Source organism: Martes martes, assembly GCF_963455335.1.
Source record: "Martes martes genome assembly, chromosome: 7".
Classification (NCBI taxonomy): Eukaryota; Metazoa; Chordata; class Mammalia; order Carnivora; family Mustelidae; genus Martes; species Martes martes.
Genome location: NC_137894.1, coordinates 52,256,350 through 52,279,530, shown reverse-complemented (window position 1 = coordinate 52,279,530; position 23,181 = coordinate 52,256,350). Strand labels below are relative to the sequence as shown.

The 23,181-nt window shown below is 39.0% G+C and overlaps 1 protein-coding gene and 1 pseudogene across 2 annotated transcripts in view; one reads left to right on the top strand and one right to left on the bottom strand.

Annotated features, from left to right (window-relative positions):
- The window catches only part of LOC308346819 (olfactory receptor 4F3/4F16/4F29-like), a gene marked incomplete at both ends in the record, with an annotated part of 298,432 nt that overhangs the window by 26,064 nt on the left and 249,187 nt on the right, over nucleotides 1–23,181 (top strand). The gene's annotated exons all lie outside the window — the stretch shown is intronic.
- LOC308346037 (NHP2-like protein 1) lies at nucleotides 14,788–15,203 on the bottom strand (annotated as a pseudogene). Its single transcript has one exon. The product of its transcript is annotated as an NHP2-like protein 1 (transcript).

Here is a 23,181-nt window from a genome sequence, read left to right as displayed (position 1 = left end):
GAGATGGCCCTTCTTTTCACTACATCTGTATCTTTGGGGTAAATACCCAGTAGTGCAATTGCAGGGTCATAGGGAAGCTCTATTTTTAACTTCTTGAAGAATCTCCACACTGTTCTCCAAAGTGGCTGCACCAGTTTGCATTCCCACCAACAGTGTAAGAGGGTTCCCCTTTCTCCACATCCTCTCCAACACACGTTTCCTGTCTTGCTAATTTTGGCCATTCTAACTGGTGTAAGGTTGTATCTCAATGTGGTTTTGATTTGAATCTCCCTGATGGCTAGTGATGATGAACATTTTTTCATGTGTCTGATAGCCATTTGTATGTCTTCATTGGCGAAGTGTCTGTTTATATCTTCTGCCCATTTTTTAATATGACCATCTGTTTTGTGTGTGTTGAGTTTGAGGAGTTCTTTATAGATCCTGGATATCAACCTTTTGTCTGTACTTTCATTTGCAAATATCTTCTCCCATTCCGTGGGTTGCCTCTTTGTTTTGTTGACTGTTTCTTTTGCTGTGCAGAAGCTTTTGATCTTGATGAAGTCCCAAAAGTTCATTTTTGCTTTTGTTTCCTTCATAAAATCTATCTATGAAAGACCCACAGCAAATATCATCCTCAATGGGAAAAAGGTTGCAGCCTTCCCATTGACATCAGCAACACGACAAGGATGCCCACTCTCACCACTCTTGTTCCACATAGTATTAGAAGTCCTAGCAACAGCAATCAGACAACAAAGAGAAATAAAAGGTATCCAGATTGGCAAGGAAGAAGTCAAACTCTCTCTCTTCGCAGATGACATGATTCTTTATATGGAAAACCTGAAAGACTCCACCCCCAAACTACTAGAACTCATACAGCAATTCAGTAATGTGGCAGGATACAAAGTCAATGTCCAGAAATCAGTGGCTTTCTTATACACTAACAATGAAAATACAGAAAGGCAAATTAGAGAATCGATTCCATTTACTATAGCACCAAGAACCATAAGATACTTTGGAATAAACCTAACCAAAGAGGTTAAAGATCTGTACTCAAGGAACTACAGAACACTCCTAAAAGAAATTGAAGAAGACACAAAAAGATGGGAGACCATTCTATGCTCTTGGATCAGAAGAATAAACATTGTTAAAATGTCTATACTGCCTAGAGCAATCTATACTTTTAATGCCATTCCGATCAAAATTCCACCAGTATTTTTCAAAGAGCTGGAGCAAATAATCCTAAAATTTCTATTGAATCAGAAGAGACCCCGAATTGCTAAGGAAATGTTGAAAAACAAAAATAAAACTGGCGGCATCACGTTATCTGATTTCAAGCTTTACTACAAAGCTGTGATCATCAAGACAGCATGGTACTGGCATAAAAACAGACACATAGACCAGTGGAACAGAGTAGAGAGCCCAGATATGGACCCTCAACTCTATGGTCAAATCATCTTCGACAAAGCAGGAAAAAATATCCAGTGGAAAAAAGACAGTCTCTTCAATAAATGGTGCTGGGAAAACTGGACTGCTATATGTAGAAGAATGAAATGACCATTCTCTTACACCGTACACAAAGATAAAGTCGAAATGGATAAAAGACCTCAAGGTGAGACAGGAATCCATCAGAATCCTTGAGGAGAACATAGGCAGTAACCTCTTTGAGATCAGCCACAGCAACTTCTTTCAAGAAATGTCTCCAAAGGCGAAGGAAACAAAAGCAAAAATGAACTTCTGGGACTTCTTTTTATTTATCGAAGGAGGCCTGTATTGCTATAAGTTTCCCTCTTAGAACTTCTTTTTCTACATCCCAGAGATTTTGGACTGTTGTGTTTTCATTTTCATTTGTCTCCACATATTTTTAGATTCCTTTTTAAATTCCCTCATTGACCCATTTATTGTTTAGCATGTTGTTTAACCTCCATGTGTTTGTGGGTTTTTTTCCTTGTGATTTCTTTCTAATTTCATATCATTGTGGTTGGAAAAGATGCATGATATGACTTAAATCTTTTTAATTCATTGAGTTCTATTTTGTGGCATAACATGTGATCTATCTTGATTAATTTTTTGTACACTTGAAATAAATGAATATTAAGTTGTTTTCTGATAGAATGCTTTTTAAAAAGATTTTATTATTTTAGAGAAAGAAAGAGAGAGTGCATGTGTGTCAGTGCCAGAGGGAGAGGGACAGTGAGAGGATATCAAATGGACTGCATGCTGAGCATAAAGCCCTACCTGGGGCTCGATCTCAGGGCCCTGAGATCATGATCTGGGCCAGAATCAAGTCGGATGCTTAATTGATTGAGCTACCAAAATGCCCCGTGGGTGGAATGTGTTGTATGTATCTGTTAAGTCTATTTGTCCTAATGTGTCATTCCAAGACACTGTTTCATTATTGATTTTATGCCTGTGTGATCTGCCCATTGATGTAAATTGGATGTTAATATCTTCTACTATTATTGTATTACTGTCAATTTCTTCTTTTACGTCTCTTAATATCTGCTTTATAGATTTAGGTACTCCAATGTGAGAGCATAGATATTCATATTTTTTTACAATTTGAGTATAATTGACAAACAGTGTTACATTAGTTTCAAGTATAAACCACAGTGATTTATTCTCTATAGGTTATGCTCTGCTAATCAGAAGTGTAGCTACCATCTATCACTATTGACTATATTCTCTCTGCTGTGCCTTATAGTCCCATGACTTATTCATTTTATAACTGTAAGCCTATGTTTCCCACTCCCCTTCACCTATTTTGCCTATCCTCTCTTTCACCCCTTTACTCCCCATTGACAATTGTCTGTCTGTTCTCTTTATTTATAGGTCTGATTTCTGGAGCATAGATACTTAGAATTGTTAGATTTGCTCATTGGGTTGGTCCCTTTATTGTTATGTAATGTTCTTCTTTGTCTCTAATTACAGTCCTTGTTTTGAATTCTGTTTTGTCTGATATAATTATTGCCACCTGGCTTTTCCTCCTTGAATTTGCATGGGATTTTTTTCCCCATCTGCTCACTTTTAGTATGTGTCTGTGTCTGATACAAGTCATTTGTAGGCAGAATATAGCTTGGTCTTATTTTTCTTAATCTACCTACCTATGTCTTCTGTTTAAAACATTAAACAATTTGAATTTAAAGTAATTATTTTTTCTAAAGTTATTATTGATAGTTATGTACGTCTAATCATTTTAATTCTAGTTTAATTCTAGTTTGTTTTTTTTTTAGTACTCTGTTCCTTCCTTTTTTTAAAATTTAAATTCAGTTACCCACCATATAATACATCATTAGTTTTTGATGTAGTGTTCAATGATTCATTAGTTGCACATAACACCCAGTGCTTATCACATCATGTGCCCTCCTTAATGCCCATCACCCAGTTACCCCATCCCGCCACCCACCTCCCTTTCCACAACTCTCTGTTTGTTTCCCAGAGTCAAGAGTGTCTCATGGTTTGACTTCCTGATTTCCATCCATTCAGTTTTCCCTTCCTTCCCCTATGATCCTCTGCACTATTCTTTATATTCTACATATGAGTGAAATCATATGATAATTGTCTTTCTCTCCTTGACTTACTTCACTCAGCATATTCCCCTCCAGTTCCACCCATGTCAATGTAAAGGGTAGGTATTCATCCTTTCTGATGGCTGAGTAATATTCCATTGTATATATGAACCATATCTTTATCCATTCATTTGATGAAGGACATCTTGGCTTCTTCCACAGTTTGGCTGTTGTGGACATTACTGCTATGAACATTGGGGAGCAGGTGCCCCTTTTCACTACATCTGTATCTTTGGGGTAAATACCCAGTAGTGCAATTGCCAGGTTGTAGGGTAGCTCTATTTTTAACTTCTTGAGGAAGCTCCATACTGTTTTCCAGAGTGGTGGTACCAGCTTGCATTCCCACCAATGATATAAGAGGGTTCCCCTTTCTCCACAAATGTTTATTGTCCCCTGTCTTGTTAATTTTAGCTATTCTCACTGGTGTATGGTGGAATCTCATTGTGGTTTTTATTTGTATTTCCCTGATGGCAAGTGATATGGAGCATTTTTTCATGTTTGCTGGCCATTTGAAACTAGACATTGTCTTCTTTGGAGAAGTGTCTGTTCATGTCTTCTGCCCATTTTGTAACTGGATTATTTGTTTGTTTAGGTGCTGAGTTTGAGAAGTTCTTTGTAGATCTTGGATACCAGCCCTTTATCTGTTATGCAAATATTGCAAATTTTGCAGTGTCTTTTTGCAATTATCTTCTCCTATTCTGTAGGTTGCCTTTTCAAGGTCAAAGGAGTTACACTCTGTGTCTCCTTTAGGATGTTGATGGATTCCTCTCTCACACTGAGGTCTTCCATTCATCTTGAGTTTTTCTTTGTGTATGATGTAAGAGAATGGTGCAGTTTCATTCTTTTGCATGTGGCTGTCCAATTTCCCCAACACAATTTATTGCAGAGATTATCTTTTTTCCATTGGATATTCTTTCCTGCCTTATCAAAGCTTAGTTGACCATAGAGTTGAGGGTTCATTTCTGGGCTGTTTGTTCTGTTCCATAGATCTATGTGTCTGCTTTTGTGTCAGTACCATGCAGTCTTGATGCTCAGAGATTTGTAATATAGCTTGAAGTTAGGAATTTTGATGCCCAGTTTTGGTTTTAATTTTCAACATTTCCCTTGCGATTCAAGGTCTTTTCTGGTTCCATACAAATTTTAGGAATGTATGTTCCAGCTCTGTGAAAAATGTCGACAATATTTTAATAGGGATTACATTGAGTATTTAGATTTCTCTGGGAAGCATAGACATTTTAACAATGTTTATTCTTCCAATCCATGAGCATGGAATGCTTTTTCATTTCTTTTTGTCTTAGTTTCTTTCATAAATGTTCTGTTGTTTCTAGAGTACAGATCCTTTACTTCTTTGGTTAGATTTATTCCTAGGTGCTATTGTAAATGGAATGGATTCTTTAATTTCTCTTTCTTCAGTTAAATTGTTAGTGTATAGAAATGCAGCTGATTTCTGTGCATTGATTTTATACCTTGCCACATTGCTGAATTGCTATATGAGTTCTAGTAATTTGGCAGTAGACTCTTTCAGGTTTTCCATATAAAATATCATGTCATCTGCGAAGAGAGAGAGTTTGACTTCTTTGTTAATTTGAATGCCTTTTATTTCCTTTTGTTGTCTCATTGCTGAGACTAGTACTTCTAGTGTTGTGTTGAACAATAGTGGTGAGAGTGGGCATCCCTGTCATGTTCCTGACATTAAGGGAAAATATCTCAGGTTTTCCCCATTTAGAGTGATATTTGCTATGGGCTTTTCATATATGGCTTTTATGATATTGAGATGTGCACTCTCTATCCCTACACTGCAGAGAGTTTTAATCAAGAAAGAATGCTGTATTTCATCAGATGCTTTTTCTGCATCAATTGAGTGGATCATATGATTCTTGTCTTTTTTTGTTAATGTGATATATCACATGATTGATGTGTGAATGTTGAACCAAACTTGAAACCCAGGAATAAATCCCACCTGGCCAATGTGAATAATCCTTTTAACACACTGTTGGATCCTATTGTCTCGTATTTTGGCGAGAATTTTGGCATCCATGTTCATCAGGGATATCGGCCTGTAATTCTCCTTTTTGATAGGGTCTTTGTCTCTTTGGTTTTGGGATCAAGGTAATGCTGGCCTCCTAGAAGGAATTTGGAAGTTTTCCTTCCATTTCAGTTTTTTGGAACAGCTTCAATAGAATAGGTAGTATTCTTTAAATGTTTGGTAGAATTTCCCTGGGAAGCCATCTGGTCCTGGGCTTGTTTGTTGGGAGATTTTTGGTTACTGCTTCAATTTCCTTGGTGGCTATGGGTCTGTTCAGTTTTCTATTTCTTTTGGTTCAGTTTTTATAGTTTATACATCTCTAGGAATGCATCCATTTCTTCCAGATTGCCTAATTTGTTGGCATAGAGTTGTTTATAATATGTTCTTAAAATTGTCTTTATTTCCTTGGTGTTGGTCATGATCTCTCCTCTTTCATTCATAATTTTATTTATTTGGGTCCTGTCTCTTCTTTTTGATAAGTCTGGCCAAGGGATTTATCAATCTTATTAATTCTTTCAAAGAAACACCTTTTAGTTTCATTTATCTGTTTCTACTTCATTGATTTCTGCTCTAATCTTTATTATTTCTCTTTTCCTGCTTGGTTTAAGCTTTATTTGCTGTTCTTTCTCTAGCACCTTTAGGTTTAGGGTTAGGTTGTGTATTTGAGACCTTTCTTGTTTCTTCAGAAAGTCTTGTACTGCTATATACTTCTGACTTAGGGCTGCCTTTACTGCATCCCAAAGATTTTGAACAGTTTTGTTTTCCTTTTCATTTGTTTCCATGAATTTTTAAAAAATTCTTCTTTAATTTCATGGTTGACCTATTCCTTCTTTAGTATGAAGCTCTTTAGCCTCCATTTATTTGAGTTCTTTCCAATTTCCTCTTGTGATTGAGTTCCAGTTTCAAAGCAGTGTGGTCTGAAAATATGCAGGGAATGATCCCAGTCTTTTGATATTGATTGAGACCTGATTTGTGACCCAGGATGTGGTCTATTCTGGAGAATGTTGCATGTGTACTAGAGAAGAATATGTATTCTGTTGCTTTGGGCTGGAATGTTCTAAATATATCTGTGAAGTCCTTCTGGTCCAGTGTGTCATTCAAAGCCCTTATTTCCTTGGTGATCTTTTGCTTAGATGATCTCTCCATTTCAGTGAGGGGAACTGTTGAAGTCCCCTACTATTACTATTACTGTATTATTGTTGATGTGTTTCCTTGATTTTGTTATTAATTGGCTTATATAAGTGGTTGCTCCCATGTTAGGGGAGCATAAATATTCATAATTGTTAGATCTTCTTCTTGGATAGGCCATTTAATTGTGATACAGTGTCTTTCCTCCTTTCTTATTACAATGTTTGATTTAAAATATAATTTGTCAGGGTGCCTGGGTGGCTCATACGGTTGTGTCTGCCTCCCCCTCAGATCATGATCCCAGGGTCCTGGGATCAAGCCCTGCTTTGGACTCTCTGCTCGGCAGGGAGCCTGCTTCTCCCTCTCCCTCTGCCTGCTGCTCTGCCTGCTTGTGCTCTCTCTCCATCTCTCTGTCAAATAAATAAGGGCATATGCTATCATGAGCACTTGGTGTTATACTTAACTAATGAATCATTGAACACTACATCAAAAACTAATTATGTGCTACACAGTGGCTAACTGGACATAGTAAAAAAAATTAAAAAATTCAAAAGAGGAAAAAATCTAACTTGTCTGATATAAGGTTTGCCACCCCAGCTTTCTTTTGATGTTCATTAGCATGAGAAATGGTATTCCACCCCTGCACTGTAAATCTGGAGATGTCTTTGGGTCTAAAATGAGTCCCTTGTGGACAGCATATTTATGGGTCTTGCTTTTTCATTTGGGGGAAAGAGAATATGATCAGGTAGGTGAATAGAACAGAGCCATACACTAGATTTTGGGTGTATTTTGGTCTTTTAGAAGAAACTGCATCCCAAATTTTTAATGAAAGAAAACTTACACACACACACACACACACACACACATAAGGTTAAATACAATGACGGGATAGAATATGACTGTAAAAATGAAAATTAAAAAACATTTTAAAAAGGAATTGATAAGTTGGTTGAAAATGAAGGAAGAAAAATTTAAAAAAAGAAAATTAAAAAAATGAAAGTTGAAAGAGTAAGCAATCATGAGAAAAAAGCCATGAATTCTGTGTGTTGTATTCCCCTAGTGCTGGAGCTTTGCAATTATCATTGCTTGGTAAATCTTGGCTGGATGTTCTTGCTGATCTTCTGGGGAGGGGCCTGTTGCATTCCCAATGCCTTTGCCCAAGGTGGAGTTACACCACTTTTACCAGGAACCAGGCTCAGTAATCTGCTCTGATTTGCTCTCTGTAGCTTTTGTTCCCTGACAGCTTTCCATGCAGCTTTAGAGATGGTAGCCTTGCCATCTCTTGCCCCAGAGCTGAGAGCTTGGGGTCCCACTCCTCAGTGAGTGCTCAGAGAAAAGCAGTCAGTCACTCCTGTCTTCCTGGTCTCTGACCACACTCTGTGCTCACCTGGTCTGTGACTGAGCATTTCTGTCTCAGGCACACGACCCTGTTTTGAGTCTCCAAACCTTGTACACTTCTGTGGTGTGCTCCCATGCTGCTTGTCCTGGGGAAGGATGGGGGTTTCCCCGGTTCTGCTGCTTATTTGGCCCCTGCTTGAGGAGCAGTGGCCTTACTCTGCTACAGATCATGGTTTATGGCAACCCTGAGGTGAGAGCCCACTTCTGGGCTCACTCTTTGCAGCTGGCTTCCCCACTCTGATACCTGGGAGCTCTGCAATAGTCAGGCATTCCCAGTCTTTCTGTGATCCCGAGGATTCTGAGACCACACTGTCCCAGCGAGTGTTCCACCCCTTGCTTAGCCTCCAGAGTGATGCCCCTTACCAAGCAGACTTCCAAAAGTTCTGATTTTGTGCTCCTCTGCTCTATCACTTGGTGGTAGCCATCTGATGGAGGCTCCCTCCCTCTGTGGTCTGTCTTCCTATATATCACTTCGGATTCACTTCTCCACACTTCCTGTCTTACAGAAAGTGGTCACTTTTCAGTTCCTAGAGTTGCAGCTATTCTTTTCTTCAATCTCTGGTTGAGTTCTCAGGTGTTCAGAATGGTTTAATAGCTATCTAGTTGAATTTCTGGGATCAGTTGAAATTAAGGTCTCCTACTCCTTCAGCATCTTGGACTTTCCTTTGAAATTTTAAATATGTGTCATGGTCTGGACCCTTCTGGGTTCATCTTGTTTGGTACTATCTGTGCTTCATGAACTTGGATGTCTGTTTCCTTCCTTAGGTTAGGGAAGTTTTCACCTATTAATTCTTTAAATATGCTTTCTGCTATTTTCTCTGTCTCATTTCCTTCTTGGACCCCTATAATGTGAATGTTTGTTTGCTTAATGTTGTCCAAGAGAGCCTTTAAACTGTCCTTATTTTTAAAATTATCTTTATTTTTAAAAATTCTTATATCTTTTTGCTGTTCAGCTTGGGTGTTTTGAATCCACTAATCTATTGTTGATTTCTTTTTGTGTATTGTTCATTTCAGTTATTGTATTTTTGAACTCTGTTTTCTTTTAAAATATATATATTCTATTTCTCTATTGAAGGTCTGTCTCATTGAGTTGTTCCACTCTTGTCTCCAGCCCGGTGAACATCTTTATGATCATTACTATAAAGTCTTTATCAGGTATATTGCTTACTTCCATATCATTGAGTTCTTTTTTTTTTTTTTTTGTTAGAAGATTTTATTTATTTATTTGAGAGAGAGAGAGAGAGAGTGTGTGTGTGTGTGTGTGTGTGTGTGAGAGAGAGAGAGAGAGAGAGAGGGAACATGCCCAGGCAGTGGGGAGGGCAGAGGGAGTAGGAGGAGCAGGTTCCCCACTGAGCAGGGAGCCCCATTGGGACTATCCCAAGACCCTGGGATCATGTCTTGAGCTGAAGACAGACACTTAACTGACTGAGCCACCCAGACGCTTCCATATCATTGGGTTCTTTTTGAGGTTTTGTCTTGTTCTTTCTTTTAGAGCATATTTCTCTATCTCCCCATGTTACTTAACTTTGTGTTTGTTTCTTTGAGTTAGGAGGAGCAGCTACTTCTAAACTTGCAGAAATTGTCTTATGTTTATTTGTCTCCTGTGTAGCCTGTGTGTGCTTGGTGATTTTGTAGGCTGAAGGTCATGAGTTACTTCAAGCTATGGCTGGCATGGACTGGGAGTCACAGATCACTTTATGCTGGAGCTGCCCTGGTCGGATGACTGGAGCTAAAGTGGGCTTTGGCTGGGGCAGTCTTGAGGTTCTCTATGAAGAGAGAACACTGAAAGGACTGCTGCATCTTAAGTGAGTGCAGATCAGGAGTGTCCCAAGACTAAATGTGCAGAGGGTACTCTTTCAGGATGGTTGAAAGTAACATGGATGCATGCTAGAGGTCCTGGTGCTCTCTATGTAGAGGGCATTCTGATAGGACAGCTGAAGCTGAAGTGGGTCCAGGCTGGGCTATCCTGGGGTGGCCAGTGTGGAGAGTATCCTGGCGTGGTGGCTAGAGGTGAGGCAGGGTGCAGGATGGCAGGTCCCTGGTGTCTCCTTGCAGCAGGTGTCTTGGCTAGACAACAGACACTTAAGTTAGTGCAAGCTAGGAGTTCCTGAGACTCTACACAAAGAAGGCACCTTATCAGGATAGCTGAAGTTGAAGTGGGTGTAAGCCATGGTGTTCCAATACTCTGCTCAGAGGGTAGCTGGAGTTGAGACAGGGTATAGATTGGGGTGTCCTCGGTCACTATGAGGGGGCACCCTGGAAGGATAGCAGTAAGAGAAGTGGGTGTGAGCTTGGGTGGTCTTGGGGTTCTTTGCATAAAGGGTACCATGGCAGGACAGCTCAAACTGAAGTTAGGTGTGGGCCAGTGTTGTCTCTGGTCTCTCCGTGCAGAGGGTACACTGGCAGAATAGCTGAAGTCAAAAGTAGACATTAGATAGAATGTCCAGAGGGTCCTACACTGAGGGTGCCATGGCAAGATAGCTGAAGCTGAAGTGGGTATAAGCTGGGTGCCTTGGGGTGCTCAGCTCAGGGTGTGGGTGCCCCTCTGAGGGGTTTGGAGCTAAAGTAGGTATTAGCTGGGAGGTCTCTGAGTACTGTTCACTGGGGGTACCCTAGCCAGCCATCTAAAGTTGCAGTGGTCTGGGCAAGGATTATTCAGGGGTGTTTTTCACTTCTGTCACCTTGGTGCAGCTGCTGGAGTTGTAGTCAGCAGGGGTGTCCTGGTGTGTACTACCTTGGGGCTGCTTTAGTGGGATGGCTAGGGTTGTTGTTAGATAGGGGTCCAGTGCACTCTGAGACAGCAGGCTGGCTGTGGCATCCAGACCCTGCTTTGGTCTGCACTCTCAATGTAGAGGGATAGTGTAAACTATGGCACTTGCTAGCTCCTCCAATCCAGAGATAGTTCCAGCAGCTCCCTTGCCACTTGATGAAGTTCTGATGTTAGCTCTATTGTGTCTAGTTTCTCTTTTAAAATGTATTTTTTTAAGATTTTATATATTTATTTGACACAGAGAGAGATCACAAGTAGGCAGAGAGGCAGGCAGAGAGTGAGAGGGAAGCAGGCTCCTTGCTGAGCAGAGAGCCCAATGTAGGGCTTGATCCCAGGACCCTGAGATCATGACCTGAGCCAAAGGCAGAGGCTTTAACCCACTGAGCCACCTAGGTGCCCCACTAGTTGCTCTTTTAAACTGTGGCTGTTTTACTATGCCCCAGGGCAGATAAATGCACTTCCACTCCCTCAGTATGATCCCTCTTCACTGCACTTTGCAACATCAATAGTGGAAGCTTCCTTTCTTACTGTATATTTGTCTCTTCCTTCTGGCTATTCTCTCTTACCCTTCAATCTTTAGTTATTCAGAAGGTATTAATTCAGCCCTTGGTTATTCTTTAGGAGGAGGTGAGTTCAGGATCTTACTATATCACCATCATGGACAGTAATCCCCCTCTATGTTTTACCATTTTCAATTCATTCATACTACTGTCACTGGACTTTTTACCCATATTTAAATCATCCAAGTTACAGAGACATAGGGGCAAAGAATTTGGGGAAGAGAAATTAATCTGGGAAGCATTATAAAATTAATGACATCATCTCTGGAAAATTTCATGGCAATACCCTCTATGCTGCTGAGCAAAAGGTGTTTGGTGATTTCATAAACTCACCACCCAATTCAGTGCCTTTAATAAATTTGCAGATGGAGAATTATGTTGACTTCTTAAGACAACATGTTTTATCCTGTTAAGCTGAGATGAAACATATAAACCTAATACTTTAGGACTCTCATCATGAAAGTGGGTGTTTCATATTACAAAATCAATTAAAGTCTCTGAATTAATTTGTGAGATTTGGGAAATTTCATTACTGTTAGTACTGCTGAAATGTGTGTCCTGGAGTTTGAGTGATAATTAACTTTTTTTAAGCAGCAATATCTTACATGAACCTATTAGTTTAAAGACTCTAAGCTTCTACTTATAACATAATATAATTTATTAATGATCTAAATTATTCTAAAATGAGACAGTCACAATACAAAACATGGAACTGTGAGTGCAATCAATGTGGTGGAGTCAGAATCAGTAGCATCTGTAAGGAACAAGCAGAGAAGAAAGAGAAAGAATGAAGATGGATTGGAAAGAGACTAGGAGAATAAAAGAAGAGATAAGAAAAGGGAGAAGAAAATCCTAAAAGACAAATAGGGAGGATTTCATTGCTTTTTATAAGTATAAAATCAAAATTTATGATACAGGACCCTTTCTGCTTTGTCTAACACTATATCACCTGCCTAAAATAGTGGCTGGCATATAGAAAAAGCCCAGGAAATATGTGATGAATGAATTTCCTAGAAATAGGTACTGAATTGTTCATAGAAGAAACAAAACAGTAGTCCTCAGAAATACATAGAGAAATTGATTTAATAGTACCTTCTCCACAAACTTGTACTTCCTGGTGATAACCCAGTTATATATAATAAAAAGTGGGTATTTAGCTGAGTGAAGAAGTTTTCACTCTTTCTGTTACAAACATTTCAGATTACCATGTGTCATTGATGAGGAAATCCTGATGACCTGAGAGAGCTTGTTTGGATAAAAAGACCATGCACTTGTTTCTATACCTTTTCAGAAAACCCTGGTGACTTTGTAAAGCCCTCAGGAGTTCATCAGAAGCCAAGTCTCCACAGAGTTTGCTCTCCTTCCTCTTGGAGATGTAACGTTTTTCAGTCATTCAGGGTCTGGGGAGACCCATCTTTAAACAGGAAATATAGATACATATTAAACAAATAAGATGATCAGAATTATAAGTTTGTATAGAAGTGGGAAAGAACTTTGAGAGAATCTTGTTCATTTACTTCATTTTGCCGGTGGAGAACCAACCCTGTGAGGGTAAATGGCTAGCCAGTGTGTTCACAGCATTACATTCACAGGGCCAGAACTAGAAGTCAGACTAACTTCCAGTCCAATCATCTTCCTCAGTAATGCTCTATACCTGCTTAGTAGAGTCATTAAAAAGCTAGAATTATTTATATTTGATAGGATCACTCTAACCTAATCAGAAGGGCCCTGATCCCCGAGTTTTTAAAATCTCATTTAAAATAATATTGGCTTCCCTTCCCAAAAGATTTTTTTTTGCCAGTGGGAATTTCTCTTGCTAACCCCCTTTTCCTATTTCCTCACACAACCTGGACAGTCCTTGAACAGTTCCATCTCAGAACTCGTAGCTCTCTGCTTCTCTGTACCATCCCCTGGTATGGGGCCAGAAGATTCCTGACTCAGAATAGCCTCTTAGACTAGGCATTGGCTGTTTCTTTCAAATGTGGAGAAAAGTAATACTGAAGGAGAGGGAACCACACCAGAATCCTGGAGGTAAAGGATCGAAATTTCCTTCCTCTTGCTTAAGGCAGGATTTAGTTCTCAATCAGGGCAGGAATAATTGAGGACAGATGTTTACTTTACACAGTGAAAAAATTTAAAATGAGCTGGAGAGCATTAAAGTCAGAAGCACATGAATCTTGGAAAATCTTCACATTATGGAGACAAACATATCAAAAGGTTTTGTGTGTAGAATTGATTTGATAAGACAATACAATGCAATGATTGAAATTTGAGAATAAGAGAGTGATGGCATAAAATAAAAGGATGAAAGTATTTTCAATAAGAGAAAACTTCTGACACAAATATTTTACTGAAGAGTAGAAACTAAAGAGGAATTGAGGGGAATAGAAATAGAAATAGAAATAGAAAGAGGGACCAACCATGACAAGTGCAATTTTTTGGGAGGTAAGAATATATTTCTTTATTAGGATGCTCACAGGAATGACACACTAGCACTGTCCTCCTGATGTGATAAAGAATACATAAATCTGACCTACATCATGGCAGGCAACAAGGTAAGGGCTCTCAGAGTTGTCCACTGGAGACATCCCCAACCACCAGAGAGGATGTTTCCTCGATTCCAGCATCTTTGCTGTAGCTTCCAGTCAGGTCTCCATGACTTGCCCAGACTTCATTCCAGCATCAGCTAACCCTCTTTTTTCTAGCCTCTCTGGACTCCTTCAAGACCTAGGTCAGCTCCCTCATGTCTAACTTGTCCAGGGAGCCTCTGGAACTCTGCAGCACATCTCTTTGGTATGCTGCTGCCATGCCACCCTCAGGGGCATGTTTGGGACTTGGGGGAGAGGGAAAATAACATCACATTACCAAAGGAGGCATTTGGGGTATATTGGCAAATGACACTTGGACATACACCTAACAACCTCATAGAATACATGCACAGAATACAAATAATACATAATCCCCCAGAAAGCAACCACATATGGGATGATTTTGTGTTTCAGGCACAAGGGATACCAAGTGAATGGTATTTACATCCATTGTGTCCTACATAAAACAGGAAGTTAGCACCTGAACGTTGGAATCAGATCTCTGTCCTACCTCTTCCTTGTCTTTCAAAAGTATCAACACTTTGTTTACTGCTGTTTTCAGCATTAGATCATTTTATAAAAGGCAGAGAGAGTAGAATGGGTGATTGGGGTAGGGTGGTGGATTAATATATAGATAACAACCTATAAAACAGAAGAAGAATGATACAAAAATGCAAAACCCAGATTTAATACTAGAATATGACAAGAGAAGGTAGCTAGAGAAACTAAATGCAAATACAGACAATATGATTCACAATGCCAGGGGGAGGACTCAGTGAAGAGTGGGGCAGAGGCAACTGGTTGAGACTAAGAGCCTTTCAGTGGACTGCTAAATGGACAGGATCTGGTGCTTCAGCTGAGAGACTTCTTTGATGGTGACAGAGCAGGCAATGACAGGCTCGGAAACACTGCTGACCCACCCCAGAGCATGCTTGGAGCACACAATCACCTAGGGCCAGTTTTTATCCTTAAACAGCAGCAGAAGTTGCAGGATGATCTCCAGGGGCTCAGCGTCTGAAGACATCATTATGAATGCAGAGACACCTCTGTTGAGAGTTTTTGTGGCTTCATTGGTTCCTTTCCAAAGCTGCTTTTAGTTACATGACTGCTGACAAGGTCCAGTAGTTTTTTGGTGAGGTGGGCATCTGCAAGGGGGGAGACCTTCAGATTTACATCACCCTCAGTCATATCTGCATTTCTGTGGTCCTGCCACCCCTCAGAGCAAGGGGACTTAAGAGCAGGATCGAACCTGTCTTGACCAGGTCACATAGGAGGAACGGCACAGGTGCGGTTTTATAATAAAAAAGCATCTTTCCTATCTGCCTGCTCAGCCACAGGGTGTACATTTTTAGAAGAAGAGGAATTCAGAGAGCTTAATTTCTGTGCATAATCTTCCCTCAAGACAAAGCTGTACAAAAGATTCTTCAAAATGGGAAATAATTAGCTACACAGGAGAGTGATCAAATGTTGTTGCAGAGAAGGCCAATATTGAGCCCAGTATTCGTTTCTCTTGGGGGACTCTTTGAGTCACATTGACTTCCCCATGAGAGAAATAGTGAAAGAGAAATTGTGTGGTAATGAGACAGAGGGGAAGAGGGATGGTTTGCAGGCAGTATGTTGGTTTGTGTAAAAATATCCCTATATTGGTTATGTGATCTTAGGGATGAAATGCTTAGAAGCACTGAGCTAGGGAATGAGGGTGTGAAAACATATCCTGAGTGTACAGACATACCTTCACTCATGTACCAAACTTGAAGAAATAGATGTAAAACCCCTGATATGTAGAGATAATTCTTTTTTTAAAAGATGTATTTATTTATTTGAAATAGAGACAGTGAGAGAGAGCATGAGAGAGGAAAAGGTCAGATGGAGAAGTAGACTCCTCTCAAAGCTGGGAAACCAATGTGGGCCTTGATCCTGGGACTCTAGGATCATGACCTGAGCTGAAGGCAGTTGCTAACCAACTGAGCCACCAGGTGCCCTGTAGATATGATTCTTAAGACTGACAGTGGGAGAATGTATTGATCATTTTCCTCTTATCAGTCATAGCCTATGTTAACCTGTATATATTTACCTGTGGCCCTAAACTTTGGAGTGTTGAGGATGAAGTTCTTCTTGAATGTTTTTGACCCTTATATTTCCTGAGTTGACCGATGCAAGTAAAATTTGTTTGTAATTAGATCAAGTTCTTATGAGATCAAGGGAAAGAGATAAAAACAAAAGAAGAAAATGTAGGGAGTTAGAGTTGTTTCTAAGGGGAGCATGTTTACCTGAAGGAGATACTCATTCAAAGGACCTATGATAAGGCTTTGAAACAAGCCTAGTGTATCTCTGTAAAAGTAAGGCTTTCTTGATTTTTGATGTGGAAATATAAAGAATAAGATCTCCAGGCTATCATGGGGCTCCAAAGTGTGAAGGAGTTATCTTTGTTTAGAACTGTATTTATTCCACTGGATATTTTTTCCTGTTTTGTCAAAGATTATTTGACCATAGAGTTGAGGGTCCATATCTGGGCTCTCTACTCTGTTCCACTGGTCCATGTGTCTGTTTTTATGCCAGTACCATGCTGTCTTGGTGATCACAGCTTTGTAGTAAAGCTTGAAATCAGGTAACGTGATGCCACCAGTTTTATTTTTGTTTTTCAACATTTCCTTAGCAATTTGGGGTCTCTTCTGATTCCATACAAATTTTAGGATTATTTGCTCCAGCTCTTTGAAAAATACTGGTGGAATTTTGATCGGAATGGCATTAAAAGTATAGATTGCTCTGGGCAGCATAGACATTTTAACGATGTTTATTCTTCTGATCCAAGAGCATGGAATGGTCTTCCATCTTTTTGTGTCTTCTTCGATTTCTTTTAGGAGTGTTCTGTAGTTCCTCGAGTACAGATCTTTAACCTCTTTGGTTAGGTTTATTCCGAGGTATCTTATGGTTTTTGGTGCTATAGTAAATGGAATCAATTCTGTAATTTGCCTTTCTGTATTTTCATTGTTAGTGTATAAGAAAGCCACTGATTTCTGGACATTGACTTTGTATCCTGCCACATTACTGAATTGCTGTATGAGTTCTAGTAGTTTGGGGGTGGAGTCTTTCAGGTTTTCCATATAAAGAATCATGTCGTCTGCGAAGAGAGAGAGTTTGACTTCTTCCTTGCCAATTTGGATACCTTTTATTTCTTTTTGTTGTCTGATTGCTGTTGCTAGGACTTCTAATACTATGTTGAACAAGGGTGGTGAGAGTGGGCATCCTTGTCGTGTTCCTGATCTCAATGGGAAGGCTGCAAGCTTTTTCCCATTGAGGATGATATTTGCTGTGGGTTTTTCATAGATAGATTTGATGAAGTTCAGGAATGTTCCCTCTATCCCTATACTTTGAAGCGTTTTAATCAGGAACGGATGCTGGATTTTGTCAAAAGCTTTTTCTGCATCAATGGAGAGGATCATGTGGTTCTTCTCTCTTCTCTTATTGATTTGTTCTATCACCTTGATTGATTTGCGAATGTTGAACCATCCTTGTAACCCAGGGATGAATCCCACCTGGTCATGGTGGATAATCTTTTTAATGTGCTGTTGGATCCTGTTTGCTAGGATCTTGTTGAGAATCTTAGCATCCATATTCATCAGGGATATTGGTCTGAAATTCTCCTTTTTGGTAGGGTCTTTGCCTGGTTTGGGGATCAGGGTAATGCTGGCTTCATAAAAAGAGTCTGGAAGTTTTCCTTCTGCTTCAATTTTTTGAAACAGCTTCAGGAGAATAGGTATTATTTCTTCTTTGAAAGTTTGATAGAATTCCCCAGGGAATCCGTCAGGTCCTGGGCTCTTGTTTTTTGGGAGGTTTTTGATTACTGCTTCAATCTCGTTACTAGATATCGGTCTATTCAGGTTGTCAATTTCTTCCTGGTTCAATTTTGGGAGTTTATAGTTTTCCAGGAATGCATCCATTTCATCTAGGTTGCTTAGCTTATTGGCATATAACTGTTGATAATAGCTTCTGATGATTGTTTCTACTTCCTTGGTGTTAGTTGTGATCTCTCCCTTTTCATTCATAATTTTATTAATTTGGGATTTCTCTCTTTTCTTTTGGATTAGTGTGGCCAATGGTTTATTGATCTTATTGATTCTTTCAAAAAACCAGCTTCTAGTTTCGTTGATACGTTCTACTGTATCTCTGGTTTCTACCTCGTTGATCTCTGCTCTAATCTTGATTATTTCCCTTCTTATGTGTGGAGTCTCTTCAATAAATGGTGCTTGGAAAACTGGACAGCTATATGTAGAAGAATGAAACTTGACCATTCTCTTACACCGTACACAAAGATAAACTCGAAATGGATAAAAGACCTCAACGTGAGACAGGAATCCATCAGAATCCTCGAGGAGAACATAGGCAGTAACCTCTTTGATATCAGCCACAGCAACTTCTTTCAAGATATGTCTCCAAAGGCAAAGGAAACAAAGGCAAAGATGAACTTTTGGGACTTCATCAAGATCAAAAGCTTCTGCACAGCAAAAGAAACAGTCATCAAAACAAAGAGGCAACCCACGGAATGGGAGAAGATATTTGCAAATGACAGTACAGATAAAAGGTTGATATCCAGGATCTATAAAGAACTCCTCGGGGCACCTGGGTGGCTCAGTGGGTTAAGCCACTGCCTTCAGCTCAGGTCAGGATCCCAGGGTCCTGGGATTGAGCCCCACATCGGGCTTTCTGCTCAGCAGGAAGCCTGCTTTCCTTCCTCTCTCTGCCTGCCTCTCTGCCTACTTGTGATCTCTGTCTGTCAAATAAATAAATAAAATCTTTAAAAAAAAAAAAAAGAACTCCTCAAACTCAACACACACAAAACAGATAATCATATTAAAAAATGGGCAGAAGATATGAACAGACACTTCTCCAATGAAGACATACAAATGGCTACCAGACACATGAAAAAATGTTCATCATCACTAGCCATCAGGGAGATTCAAATCAAAACCATATTGAGATACCACCTTACACCAGTTAGAATGGCCAAAATTAGCAAGACAGGAAACAATGTGTGTTGGAGAGGATGTGGAGAAACGGGAACCCTCTTACACTGTTGGTGGGAATGCAAACTGGTGCAGCCACTTTGGAGAACAGTGTGGAGATTCCTCAGGAAATTAAAAATAGAGCTTCCCTATGACCCTGCAATTGCACTGCTGGGTATTTACCCCAAAGATACAGATGTAGTGAAAAGAAGGGCCATCTGTACCCCAATGTTTATAGCAGCACCGGCCACGGTCGCCCAACTGTGGAAAGAACCAAGATGCCCTTCAACGGATGAATGGATAAGGAAGATGAGGTCCATATACACTATGGAGTATTATGCCTCCATCAGAAAGGACGAATACCCAACTTTTGTAGCAACATGGACAGGACTGGAAGAGATTATGCTGAGTGAAATAAGTCAAACAGAGAAAGTCAAGTATCATATGGTTTCACTTATTGGTGGAGCATAACAAATAATATAGAGGACAAGGGTAGATGGAGAGGAGAAGGGAGTTGAGGGAAATTGGAAGGGGAGGTGAACCATGAGAGACTATGGACTCTGAAAAACAACCTGAGGGTTTTGAAGGGGCGGGTGGGGGGGTGGGAGGTTGGGGGAACCAGGTGGTGGGTATTAGGGAGGGCACAGATTGCATGGAGCACTGGGTGTGGTGAAAAAACAATGAATACTGTTACGCTGAAAATAAATAAAAAATTTAATTAAAAAAAAAAAGAACTGTATTTATTTAGACCTGTATTTCATTTTCTTGGGTCAGAAACAAGTAAGAATCTTAATTTTCTAGTTACAGAATGAAGTCTCAAATTAATTTTCAAAAAGTATTAACGTTGAACCTAGTGATTCACAGACCTGTACCCCTGGGGCTAATATATGTTTATTAAAAAATTTAAAAATTATAAAAAAATATTGACATTGCAAAATGTATAAACAAGGATACAAACTGGAGAATACTGTGGGATGATAAAAAATAAATAGGTAAGAATGGTCACTTGCATGAATCCTAGTATATATCAGATGAGGTAAAGCAATTTATTTGCCAAGAAGAAGCAGAACTACTCTAAGATAAGAGGAAAATTTCTCCTGTTGCTTCCCAACCCTCCAAAAGCTCTTCTGCAACACAGTGCCCCATAAAATCATTCTATCATGTCAGCGTGCTGCTCTCCTGATATATCCGTGTTCTAAGTCAGACCCTGGATACCAGGCAGAACAACAGATTAAGATGAATGAGCAGCATCTAGGTAGAAATAAAGTCCTGAGGAGTTGGTCAGGTCGATCGACACAGAGCAAGCTGTGATTTGAGAGCCATCCTCTAAGGAATGGATCTTGGGTTTGCTTGGTAAACAGAAAAGGCTGCTGGGTCAAGAGGAACAGGCATTGCTAGTGTAGAGTTTATGAGACCTAGAAGTATTAGAGAGGATGGAGACCATTAATTTATTGGTTGCCGCAGCTGAGATTGGCCAAAGCTTTGAATCGGCTTAAGTCTACAAAAGGTATTCATTAGTAGATTTCACTGTAGAGTATTCAGGACACAGACAGAGAAAATTAACAGAAAAGGAGAAAGAAAAGGAGAGAAGTACTGTAATCCTATGACCTATGGCTGAATGTATAAAGAAAGCTCAAACAGTATTCAAGAAACTATTCACGTTATTTGTTTTCACTCTTTGTTGGTTTTATTCATTTATTTAATGATAAACATTTATTGAGCATTTTCTGTAGAGTTGTTACTCATTAAAGTTATAGTAGTAACTATGATGGACCCAACCCCTTCCTCACGTGGAACTTAAACTATAATGAAGAAGACCTACATCAAATAAGAAATTATTATAATTCATTATTATTTTATTAATTATTATTATTGATGTTACCAAAAGTGGCATTAGGGAGTGGTATGATATATACAATGGAAGGAGTTCTTCTGGACCCAGGATTTTGAAAGTGTTTCTTGAAAAAAGAATGTTGAAACTGAGATTTGAAGAATGAATAGATATTAATAATCAAAACATGAAGGATAGATGTTTGAGACAGAATGATTAGCCAGGGCAAAATCTCAAGATGAGAGAGAATGAAGTTTATTTTTTTAAAAGATTTTTTTACTTATTTTATTTTAGAGAGAGAGAGACAGAGGGGTAGAATCTCAAGCAGACTCTGTTCTGAGCACAGGGCCTGATGCAGTACTCAAATCTGGGTTCAATCTCATGTGCATGAGATCATGACTTGAGCTGAAACCAAGACTCTGAAGCTTAAGGGACTGAGCCACTTGGCGCCCAGAGAAAAATGAAGTTTTAGGCGAGCAAAAGAAAATAAAATTTCCTCTGTAATTGTCCTCTATCCAGGAGAAGAGGATGAGAGCCAGGTCTTGGATTGCCTGATAAATCTTAAAAAGTAGTTTATATTTTAATTTAAGAGCATTGGCAAGTATGTGAGGGGTCTTAAGGAGAACAATCATGTACTTAAATTTATACTTAAAAAAATCTCTCATTCTGTATGTAGATAATGGGAATAAAGGCAAATCAGCTTTGAAGGGAGAAGACACATAGTGACTCATACTCAATTTGAAAAATGACATGTGAAGACATAGACAAGAATGGTGACATTTGTAAGAAAACAAAGGACATATTAAAGAGGTGTTTAGATGTTGGAATTAATATGATTTGCTGATTTATTGAATATTGGGGATTGCGAATGGAGGAGTTCATTATTACTCCTAGATTTTGCATTGAAAGACTGAGCTGATATTGGTGCCACTTACTGTGACTAGGGACCTGAAAGTAGAACGGGTTTGAGGATGAGACAATTAGTTTAGTTTCAGGTCTGCTGAGTGGGATATGCCCTTGAAGCATCAAGTCAGTAGGCAGTTAGATTTATGAAATAGGAACTCAAGAAATAATATCCTGGCTTAAGAATAAAAGGCCTCAGCTGAGACGGTAATTAAAGCCAAGGGAATGGATGTTCCTTAGGGAAAGAATATGGAGTGAGAATAGACCAAAGATGCAATTCTGAGGAACACTAAATTGGGTGGTGGAGCAGATGAGAGAACCCCAGCAAACTGTTACTGGGAAGGAATTCCCCAAGAGTAGGAGGAAAAGCGAGAGACTGTACTATCTCAGAAGCCCAGTGGATTATTTATAAGAGGGAGTGGTTAGCAATGATCAAGTAAAGAACTTCCCATCCAGATGAATACCAAAGCATTAAAAGAAGTATTAATGATTAATTTACACAGAGTAAGCAGATATGTTATTGAAAAGGTTCCTGGAGAAACACTGGACAAAAAACATAGGCATTATTTTCCTTAATTGAGTAGATTTTATTTACAGAGAAGTATAAACAAATAAATGAAAACGTGTACTTTAATAAAGCACTTATTCCAAATGTAGAAGTGCTCAATCAAATTCAGTATGCCTTACCAGTTTTGGCTTTTTATTTATCTAAGATACATAAACTTTTGGGGGAACATTTTGTCAGATCAGCAAACCATATTCGAAGAAACCAGAATCTCTAAACATACATCCTAAGGTAATTATTCTTATGGGAAACAGCTATTAATTTTAAATTTTAATTAATTAAATTGTTCAAGATTTTATTTATTTGAAAGAATTTATAATTTCTTAAAATAAATACATTTTATTTATTTGAGAGAGAGCACAAGCTGGGGGAAGTTGCAAGGGAGAAGGAAAAGCAGGCTCTCTGCTGAGCAGGGAGTCCCACATGGGGCTCAGTCTCAGGACCCTGAGATCATGGCTTGAGCCAAAGGCAGACGTTTAACAGACAGAGCCACCTAGGTGCCCTGAAACAGCAATTACTTTTATAATTTATTTTTTTCTGAGAATAAACTAGGATAATTGAATATTTGAAAATCTTCATCTTTAGAATAGTAGAAAGTGAGACAAAATTTCAGAGATCTGTGGTTTGTGTTTATTTGAAGTATTTATAATGCAAAGAATTACACTTCTCTATTTATAGCCAATCAAATCTAAACAACTAAAATAGCATGCTTAATCTAAGTAACAAATAGTTGATTTTGTTTCTTATTCTAAGTTAAACTCAAACTAAAATAAAAATTAAAAAGTAGAATTTATTGATTTTGATTGACTCAAAGTTACATTTTATCTATTAAATCCATAAGTTACCATGAGATATATTTATCAC